Here is a 10,988-nt window from a genome sequence, read left to right on the forward strand (position 1 = left end):
GTTGTCTCAAATAGTAAAGTAGTTATTACTGAATGGTAGATGGATTATTGATCTTTACTCTTTTTTTCCTCCCCTGTAATAGAGATACCTTCATGAGTTTTGCCCTCTAACTTTGGTGCTCTTTTCCTTAGAGCAAGAATATAAGCCCCATTGATATTAAGCATGGCTTTAACGAATAGAATTAGTGTATATGACATAAGCAGAGGCGGGCGCAGGAGGGCCTAGAGGAGCTATCCCATGTTGAAGGTCAGGAAGGGCGGAGGTAAGGAGATACCCCTCGTCCAAGGTAAGGAGCAATGGCTGCGCTTTGCTGGAGCAGCCGTGAAGAGATACCCCACGCCAAAGGTAAGAGAAACCCAAGTAAGACGGTAGGCGTTGCAAGAGGGCATCAGAGGGCAGACACACTGAAACCATACTCACAGAAAACTAGTCAATCCAATCACACTAGGACCACAGCCTTGTCTAACTCAATGAAACTAAGCCATGCCCGTGAGGCAGCCCAAAATGGGCGGGTCATGGTGGAGCCATCTGACAGAATGTGGTCGACTGGAGAAGGGAATGGCAAACCACTTTAGTATTCTTGCCTTGAGAGCCCCATGAATAGTATGAAAAGGCAAAGTGATAGGATACTGAAAGAGAAACTCCCCAGGTCAGTAGGTGCCCAATATGCTACTGGAGATCAGTGGAGAAATAACTCCAGAAAGAATGAAGGGATGGAGCCAAAGCAAAAGGAATACCCAACTGTGGATGTGACTGGTGATAGAAGCAAGGTCTGATGCTGTAAAGAGCAATATTGCATAGGAACCTGGAATGTCAGGTCCATGAATCAAGGCAAATTGGAAGTGGTCAAACAAGAGATGGCAAGAGTGAATGTCGACATTCTAGGAATCAGCGAACTGAAATGGACTGGAATGGGTGAATTTAACTCAGATGACCATTATATCTACTACTGCAGGCAGGAATCCCTCAGAAGAAATGGAGTAGCCATCATGGTCAACAAAAGAGTCCGAAATGCAGTACTTGGATGCAATCTCAAAAACGACAGAATGATCTCTGTTCGTTTCCAAGGCAAACCATTCAGTATCACAGTAATCCAAGTCTATGCCCCAACCAGTAACGCTGAAGAAGCTGAAGTTGAATGGTTCTATGAAGACCTCCAAGACCTTTTAGAACTAACACCCAAAACAGATGTCCTTTTCATTATAGGGGACTGGAATGCAAAAGTAGGAAGTCAAGAAACACCTGGAGTAACAGGCAAATTTGGCCTTGGAATATGGAATGAAGCAGGGCAAAGACTAATAGAGTTTTGCCAAGAAAATGCAGTGGTCATAACAAACACCCTCTTCCAACAACACAAGAGAAGACTCTACACATGGACATCACCAGATGGTCAACACTGAAATCAGATTGATTATATTCTTTGCAGCCAAAGATGGAGAAGCTCTATACAGTCAGCAAAAACAAGACCAGAAGCTGACTGTGGCTCAGAGCATGAACTCCTTATTGCCAATTTCAGATTTAAATTGAAGAAAGTAGGGAAAACCACTAGACCATTCAGGTATGACCTAAATCAAATCCCTTTTGATTATACAGTGGATGTGAGAAATAGATTTAAGGGCCTAGATCTGATAGATAGAGTGCCTGATGAACTATGGAATGAGGTTCATGACATTGTACAGGAGACAGGGATCAAGACCATCCCAATGGAAAAGAAATGCAAAAAAGCAAAATGGCTGTCTGGGGAGGCCTTACAAATAGCTGTGAAAAGAAGAGAAGCCAAAAGCAAAGGAGAAAAGGAAAGATATAAACATCTGAATGCAGAGTTCCAAAGAATAGCAAGAAGAGATGAGAAAGCCTTCTTCAGAGGTCAATGCAAAGAAATAAAGGAAAACAACAGAATGGGAAAGACTAGGGATCTCTCCAAGAAAATCAGAGATACGAAAGGAACATTTCATGCAAAGATGGGCTCGATAAAGGACAGAAATAGTATGGACCTAACAGAAGCAGAAGATATTAAGAAGAGATGGCAAGAATACACAGAAGAACTGTACAAAAAAGATCTTCGCGACCCAGATAATCACGATGGTGTGATCACTGACCTAGAGCCAGACATCCTGGAATGTGAAGTCAAGTGGGCCTTAGGAAGCATCACTATGAACAAAACTCGTGGAGGTGATGGAATTCCAGTTGAGCTATTCCAAATCCTGAAAGATGATGCTGTGAAAGTGCTGCACTCAATATGCCAGCAAATTTGGGAAACTCAGCAGTGGCCACAGGACTGGAAAAGGTCAGTTTTCGTTCTAATCCCAAAGAAAGGCAATGCCAAAGAATGCTCAAACTACCGCACAACTGCACTCATCTCACACGCTAGTAAAGTAATGCTCAAAATTCTCCAAGCCAGGCTTCAGCAATATGTGAACCGTGAACTTCCTGATGTTCAAGCTGGTTTTAGAAAAGGCAGAGGAACCAGAGATCAAATTGCCAACATCTGCTGGATCATGGAAAAAGGAAGAGAGTTCCAGAAAAACATTTATTTCTGCTTTATTGACTATGCCAAAGCCTTTGACTGTGTGGATCACAATAAACTGTGGAAATTTCTGAAAGAGATGGGAATGCCAGACCACCTGATCTGCCTCTTGAGAAATTTGTATGCAGGTCAGGAAGCAACAGTTAGAACTGGATATGGAACAACAGACTGGTTCCAAATAGGAAAAGGAGTTCGTCAAGGCTGTATATTGTCACCCATGCAGAGTACATCATGAGAAATGCTGGACTGGAAGAAACACAAGCTGGAATCAAGATTGCCGGGAGAAATATCAATCACCTCATATATGCAGATGACACCACCCTTATGGCAGAAAGTGAAGAGGAACTCAAAAGCCTCTTGATGAAAGTGAAAGTGGAGAGTGAAAAAGTTGGCTTAAAGCTCAACATTCAGAAAACGAAGATGATGGCATCCGGTCCCATCACTTCATGGGAAATAGATGGGGGAACAATGGAAACAGTGTCAGACTATTTTTCTGGGCTCCAAACTCACTGCAGATGGTGACTGCAGCCATGAAATTAAAAGACGTTTACTCCTTGGAAGGAAAGTTATGACCAACCAATTCAAAAGCAGAGACATTACCTTGCCAACAAAGGTCCGTCTAGTCAAGGCTATAGTTTTTCCTGTGGTCATGTATGGATGTGAGAGTTGGACTGTGAAGAAGGCTGAGCACTGAAGAATTGATGCTTTTGAACTGTGGTGTTGGAGAAGACTTTTGAGAGTCCCTTGGACTGCAAGGGGATCCAACCAGTGCATTCTGAAGGAGATCAGCCCAGGGATTTCTTTGGAAGAAATGATGCTGAATCTGAAACTCCAGTACTTTGGCCACCTCATGCAAAGAGTTGACTCATTGGAAAAGACTCTGATGCTGGGAGGGATTGGGGGCAGGAGGAGAAGGGGACGACAGAGGATGAGATGGCTGGATGGCATCACTGACTCGATGGACATGAGTCTGGGTGAACTCCGGGAGTTGGTGATGGACAGGGAGGCCTGGCATGCTGCGATTCATGGGGTCTCAAAGAGTCGGACAGGACTGAGCGACTGATCCGATCTGATCCGATCTGATGAATGTGCTTGGGTTATTTGGCTTAGCCTCTTGTATTTCTGCCATGGAATAAATGCTCTGGATAGGTCTGGTCCACAGAGAATGATATGATACTTAGAACATACCTGAACTCTATCCTTAGTCCAGATTCAAGCCTAGCAGAGCACAGTTGAGATCAGTTGAATCCCAGCCTACTGGTAAACCAATGAAGGAGACAAATTAATGTTTGTTGTTATAAGCCAATGAGATTTGGGATTGTTTGTTATGCAGCATTGTCTTGAAACAATAATTAATTAATGCACGGACACATGGATTCTCTAGTAAAGAAGGATCGGCAGGAGAATCTAATGGCTACAGACTGGTTAATGTAAGCTCTTTGGAGAAAGACTTGACATTTTCTGAACTAGAATGATCGATTGTCTTTTCTCCTGGAGGAGACTGAAGAGAGCACAGTATGGGCATGGTTTGTCTGTGTTCTGCTCCTAATACTTAACTTTGTGCCCTCTTCAGAGTAAAGGGTTGATGTGTTAGATCTTATTGGAATAAATTGAAGCATAACCAGGTTAGAGAGGGCTTATTTCTCAAAACAAGGCTTTTTAAAAAAAAAATTTAATTAATTTATTTTAATTGGAGGCTTATTACTTTACAATATTGTATTGGTTTTGCCATACATCAACATGAATCTGCCACGGATGTACACGTGTTCCCAATCCTGAACCCCCCTCCCACCTCCCTCCCCATACCATCCCTCTGGGTCATCCCAGTGCACCAGCCCCAAGCATCCTGTATCCTGCATCGAAGTCTGAAAGAGCATCGAAGATGCAAATCAGAGAAAAGGCCGTGAGAAGGGCAGACCTAGCCCACCCAGGGCAAGGCCAACTCCAGGAGAAAATTTAGGAGTGCCCTGAGGCTGTGAAGACTGTTGGGTGGTAGCTTTTGTTCTCTGAAACTTGCTAGAGAATACACCTAGAAATGTTTTCTGTCTTAGTCCTAGCTGCTATCGTAGAATATCATAAACTGGGTAGCATAAGCAACAGGTATTTATTCCTCACAGTTCTGAAGCCTGTAAAGTCTGAGATCAGGGTGCCAACATGGTCAGGTTCTGAACCCACACCCTCGGCAGTTAAAGCATGGAGTCCTAACCACTGGACTGCCAGGGAAGTCCCCAGATTTTACCAGTTTTACATTCACTTACGTGTGTGTGTGTAGATCCATGCATAGCTTCATGTAACTACCACCGTAGTCAAGATGCAGAACTGTACAGTCACCATAAGCCCCCTTTTGCTTCCTCCTTTTGACCATATTGCAGGTGGATTCTTTACCAGCTGTGCCACAAGGGAAGCCCAGGGATACTGGAGTTGGTAGCCTATCCCTTCTCCAGCGGATCTTCCTGACCCAGGAATTGAATAGAGGTCTCCTGCATTGCAGGCGATTCTTTACAAACTGGGCCATCAGGGAAGCCCCTTTTGGCTACACCAAACACCTATTTCTAAGTCATTGAAGTCGTCAGGAAACAGATTCCTTCTCAGTGGAAGTATATTTTTATGACAAGAAGTGCTTGACACTGAACTTCTGAAAGCAAGCTCCTTGTCCTTGGAATCTTTCCAACAGAATCTGGATCTTCTTTATCAGGGATTCTTTAAAGTGATAATACAGGAGAGGGACTGGGGTAAATTAAACACTGAGGTCCCAGCTCTAAGCTTCTAGGGTTATACAGGAAAGGACTCAGGAAGGTGAGGTGTCAAATGGGCCTTGAGGACCAAGAAGGCAAAGAAGAGGAGAGAACACACAGGTGAGACCCAGCTTTTCTCTGTTCCCACACCTTAAGTGACAAAGATAAACCTCTGGGGCAGAAGAGTAGGTTTCTCTGAAGAAAGCCCTCTGGCCATATGGAGCCCAAGCATTCAGCTTCTTTATTTTGGGTCAAGGAGTTAATAGCTGTGTTGTCCAATAGTCCAGGTATCTGCCAAGTGGCAGAGGCATCCCAGGCGAAGACAGGCTTCCAGCTCCCCTGGCTGCCATGCCCTAAGCCATGTCCCCCATCAGAATGGATGAAGTGGTCCCATCATTATTTCTGTTCATAACCCAGACTAGAGAAAATATGAACAAGCCTAACTGGTCTGGATACAGGCCTTCTTCTAGCACCCGCTGTGATGTTGTTCTTTCCCCAGAATGTATTCATTCTTTTTTTTTTTTTTTTTTTCCCAAGGGACTTCATCAGGTAATTTAAAAGACTAACAAACTTTGGCGTAGATCACTTTAAGAGCCAGAGAGCTGGCTGGAATATTAATGAAGCCGTTTAGTGATAGAGTTGCTTCCTGATGCAGGAACATATCAAAGAGGTTAGGGCCATGAGTGTTGCTCTGCAGAGCCCCAGCTCTATTATCTAGCTCTTAATTACTTCATTAAAATTCAGCGGAGGAGCTGCCCAAATCCAGTAGCGTGCCCAAGGCTTGCTGGGTGATTTCCCTGCCTCTGGCCATACGCGAGTTTTAGTTCTTTAGGTCTCCAGAGATGGGAGGCCAGATCTTAGCAGACAGACCTGCTGCTGCTGGCTGAGTTCACTAGCAGCACTGGGGCAGCTCTCTGGCTTTTGCACAGCTGGAGCTCTGCCCCTCTTTCCCACAGGTATCAAGACCCCTGCTTGGCTTGTGTCCTTGGGGAAGGAGCTGCCCTACAAAAGTGTTCTCCAGATCTCTCAAGTCTCCTTGGTTAGATGCCTATATTTTCTGAAACTTTCTGGAAGAGACAAATTGTCATCTGCCTTTCCTCCTTAAAGCTGTAGTCACCATTTCACCTTGGGTGGCTCATCTGGAGGAAGAAGTGGGCATGGTGGGCTTTGTATGAGAACACTTCAGCTCGATTTTCAGTTTTCCAGCCTCCCTGAGCCTCAGTTTTCCTATCTGTAAAATGAAGCTGTTTCATGGCTTAGTCCCTCCATACCTCTAAATTATCTTGGCCTTTAGTAATATCCATTTTCAACTAGGGATGTAACACAGTGACACATTCTGGCATGAAACTGCATCCATTTTCAGCTTTTGTCCTAAAGTGTCTCTGTTGGCTCTAATTTCTAAGTGCTGTTCCTTTTAGTGATAATGCTTGTCACTGCCCTCTTGAACTCTGGGACCAGGAAAACTGCTTGAGACATCTTTATCTTTAAACCTGATTTTTAGTCCACAGGGAATTAGTGAGGTGGTATTACCTCTTCTTTATTTTTTTTTTTTATTTTTATTTTTTTAAATTTTATTTTATTTTTAAACTTTACATAATTGTATTAGTTTTGCCAAATATCAAAATGAATCCGCCACAGGCATACATGTGTTCCCCATCCTGAACCCTCCTCCCTCCTCCCTCCCCACACCATCCCTCTGGGTCGTCCCAGTGCTCCAGCCCCAAGCATCCAGTATCGCGCATGGAACCTGGACTGGCAACTCGTTTCTTACATGATATTCTACATGTTTCAATGTCACTCTCCCAAATCTTCCCACCCTCTCCCTCTCCCACAGAGTTCATAAGACTGTTCTATACATCAGTGTCTCTTTTGCTGTCTCGTACACCAGGTTATTGTTACCATCTTTCTAAATTCCATATATATGCGTTAGTATACTGTATTTCTGTTTTTCCTTCTGGCTTACTTCACTCTGTATAATAGGCTCCAGTTTCATCCACCTCATTAGAACTGATTCAAATGTATTCTTTTTAATGGCTGAGTAATACTCCATTGTGTATATGTACCACAGCTTTCTTATCCATTCATCTGCTGATGGACATCTAGGTTGCTTCCATGTCCTGGCTATTATAAACAGTGCTGCGATGAACATTGGGGTACACGTGTCTCTTTCCCTTCTAGTTTCCTCAGTGTGTATGCCCAGCAGTGGGATTGCTGGATCATAAGGCAGTTCTATTTCCAGTTTTTTAAGGAATCTCCACACTGTTCTCCATAGTGGCTGTACTAGTTTGCATTCCCACCAACAGTGTAAGAGGGTTCCCTTTTCTCCACACCCTCTCCAGCACTTATTATTTGTAGACTTTTGGATCGCAGCCATTCTGACTGGTGTGAAATGGTATCTCATAGTGGTTTTGATTTGCATTTCTCTGATAATGAGTGATGTTGAGCATCTTTTCATGTGTTTGTTAGCCATCTGTATGTCTTCTTTGGAGAAATGTCTATTTAGTTCTTTGGCCCATTTTTTGATTGGGTCATTTATTTTTCTGGAGTTGAGCTGTAGGAGTTGCTTGTATATTTTTGAGATTAGTTGTTTGTCAGTTGCTTCATTTGCTATTATTTTCTCCCATTCTGAAGGCTGTCTTTTCACCTTGCTAATAGTTTCTTTTGATGTGCAGAAGCTTTTAAGGTTAATTAGGTCCCATTTGTTTATTTTTGCTTTTATTTCCAATATTCTGGGAGGTGGGTCATAGAGGATCCTGCTGTGATGTATGTCAGAGAGTGTTTACCTCTTCTTTAGAGTCCAGGCTTTTGAATTCCTTGTTTTTTAGATCCAGAGGCCTTCTTAATGTTGCTGGGTTTCCATCTGTGCTCCAAGTGGAGTGGAGTTGTTAGAATTTCAGTGAGTCAGCAAAAGACACTGTGGAGGAAGGGAGGTTTCAGCCCCTCCTCTCTGACTGCAGGAACCGGGGCATCAGTCCTTCCCTCCCTCACACTGGGGTTTATGCTGTCAGTTTCGCTGGTTCTCAGATCCTCACATGCAGACTGCCTTACACAACTGACTTTCCCGGGTCTCTTGCTTGCAGATGGCAGAATGTGGGACTTAGCCTCCATAATCATGTGAGGCAATTCCTCATAGTAAATCACTCTCTCTCTCTCTCTCTCTTTCTCTATCCTCTCTCTCTGAATTCTTTTTGGTTCTGTTTCTCTGGAAAGCCCTGACTAATCCAGGGTAGTATATGATGCTTGACCCTTTTCAAGACTTCTTGGAAGTGCCCCTATTTTACCAGGTGGTGCTGGCAGGAGCTCAGAGTCTCCTAACTCATTCACCTTGGAAGAAAACTTTTTTTGGGGGGCAGGTGGGGGCGGTGTTCAGGCTTTTTTTCTGGTTCTCATATACTCAATTTGATGCCATATATTTCAGGTCCTTGTGGAATACATACCATGTGCCAAATCCTGTGCTAAGCAAAAGCAGTGTAATGTGGCACAGAGATAAGTCATGTAGAAGTTCTATCCCCCAGGATCACATTCTGGCTCTGATGGGGCCTATCACAACTTGCTTGACCTTCACACTTGGTAAAGCCATGTACTTTAGCCCAGGTCCTTGTGAAAGCAGTGTCAGTGGAATTAAGGTACTAACCATTTGTTTGGGAGTTGCAAGATGGAGGTGTTGAGAGCACAGGCAGAAAGGGGGAAGTGGGGCAAGGAAAGATGCACAGCAGTGCCATGCTATGTGTTGCTGTGCTGTTGGAGGCTTCTGCCGAGTGTGTTAGAGGTGCACTGGGTCCTCATAGGTATGTTTCCTTGCACCCTGGACTTCTTGCGAAGGTTTGCAAAGAAAAAAAAAAACAACAACCACTTTTTGAAGCCATTAACATTGAAGAGGAAAGGGGCATTTGTTTGTCCAGTTTCCTTCCATTTTTATTTCTCTTTAGTCAAGGTTGCATCCAGAGGGAGCTGACAGAATTGCACTTTCAGATTGTGTGATCTGTTCCCTAGAAAATGCTCAGAAAGCCAGATGTCATGCCCGGTGACATTGTACTTCATACAAATGCAGAAGCAAGGGGACAGCTTGGCACAGGTGGTGTTTGATCAAGAAAAAGAAAGAGACAGTTGAGGGCATCTGAGAAGGTGTAGGGGCTTTGATTCCTATACACGGACCTCGCCTTCTCAAGGTTAGGAGGACATGGGATCCAGTGGAGATGGGAGGTGGATATGGCTCAACTTCTCAATTCCTCCCTTCATGTCCATCTACTGGAAGTGGCTGTATCCTGCTGACAGGCTCCTAAGCTCAGAATCCTCATCCAGGGGCTTAATATTAACAGAATCGCTTCAGTTGCCCCGCCTCAGCCTCCCCCTGGGACCCGATCCAGCCTTATCCTCTCCACAATCCCTTAGGAGAGGCCCAGATCCTTATTAAGAAACACTATGGATTTTTAGAGTAAAAAATCTATAGAGGGACTTCAGAAACAGTCTGGGGAGATTATAAAGAAATGTGGGCCAGTTTTCCAAGGAGATTTTATAGAATATTCAATAGCACTCATGTCATAAAAGGCCTATGGAGGTTTCCAAAGCTGAGGCCGGCCCTGAATTATGATTCCCTGATGCAGAGCCCGGAGAAAGGTCACAGCATAACAGATCAGGGCTTGATTCTGCAGCGCTTGTAAAAATAGAGCCACCTCACTAAAATGCAGTGGGGATATTAATTTCCAGGGCTGAAGTTCAATTTAACAGAAAGACAGAGTAGAAAATAGAGCTGTCTTTTCAATCCCAGTGGTCATAATAGAGCCCCACCCTGCACCTCTCTGAAAACTGTCTCCCAGCCAGCTCCCAGCCATTCTAAAACGTGCCTTGTGCTTTTCTTTCGATGATAACTGGAGCTAGGTAGCTGGAGGGACAGCAATTACAGTCCACAGATGAGGAACCTGAGGCATTTGTAGGTTAATCTACTCTCTCACAGGCACTGAACAAGTGAGAGGATGAGCCTGTTTGCAGTTAGTAACATTTTACTCCCAACTCAGAGCTGATGACCGTATTTATATTTAACTTTTAGGCCAGAAGGAAGGGTATTAATGTGTATCCCTACTGGGTGTCCCTGTGTAAAGAGCTAGAAATACATCTCCTGGGTCAGTTTTACAGTGAATCTCATAAGATCGGTATGCTCTCCATCTATTAGGAAACTAAGTATCAAGGAGGTAAGGAACTTCCTCCAAATAATTCACATAGTCCTTAAGAGGCCCGAAGCTCAGAAGAACTGGTGTCAGATGGTCTGACTGGTGTAGATTTGCCCCCTTCCTTGACCCTCTCTGTCTTCTCAGCTGGTCTGAAACTTCCACTAGACCAGGAACTGTGTCCCGACTCCCCGCCCACGCAGTATCCAGCTCTGGGCAGGGCTCTTGAGGTGGCTGAGGGGAGAGAGCTGATGGGAACCCATATGAAAAGTTCTGGGGTGCTGGGTAGACCTGGCCTAATATTCTTTGACAGTAGTCTGGAGCTTTAACAGAACTCTCTCTTTAATATGAAGTTCAGTGAAATGCCAGTCTTGGGGTAGATGGGGAGAACTTGAGGGTGAATTTGTCTAGTTAAATGAGAATGGAACATTGAGAACAGAGGCATTTGAAGGTTAGACAGGGACTCCCTTGATGGAGTACAGAATTATAAACGGAAAGGTCCGGATTTTGAGATGGACTTGAAGTAGACACTCGATCACCACCTCCGGGTCCCATGACAGT

At 44.2% G+C, this 10,988-nt stretch overlaps 1 pseudogene across 1 annotated transcript; it reads left to right on the forward strand.

The window, feature by feature from the left end:
* On the forward strand, positions 1-10,756 carry LOC147362804 (protein CFDP2-like; annotated as a pseudogene). The gene is made up of 4 exons (XR_015137466.1): positions 1-1,558; positions 8,681-8,888; positions 10,310-10,412; positions 10,575-10,756. The product of XR_015137466.1 is annotated as a protein CFDP2-like (transcript).
* The last annotated feature ends 232 nt before the right edge of the window (positions 10,757-10,988 follow it).

The sequence above is a fragment of the Bos grunniens genome, chromosome 11, assembly GCF_055505025.1.
Source record: "Bos grunniens cultivar Pamir isolate PY7600 chromosome 11, Bosgru_T2T1.0, whole genome shotgun sequence".
Lineage (NCBI taxonomy): Eukaryota > Metazoa > Chordata > Mammalia > Artiodactyla > Bovidae > Bos > Bos grunniens.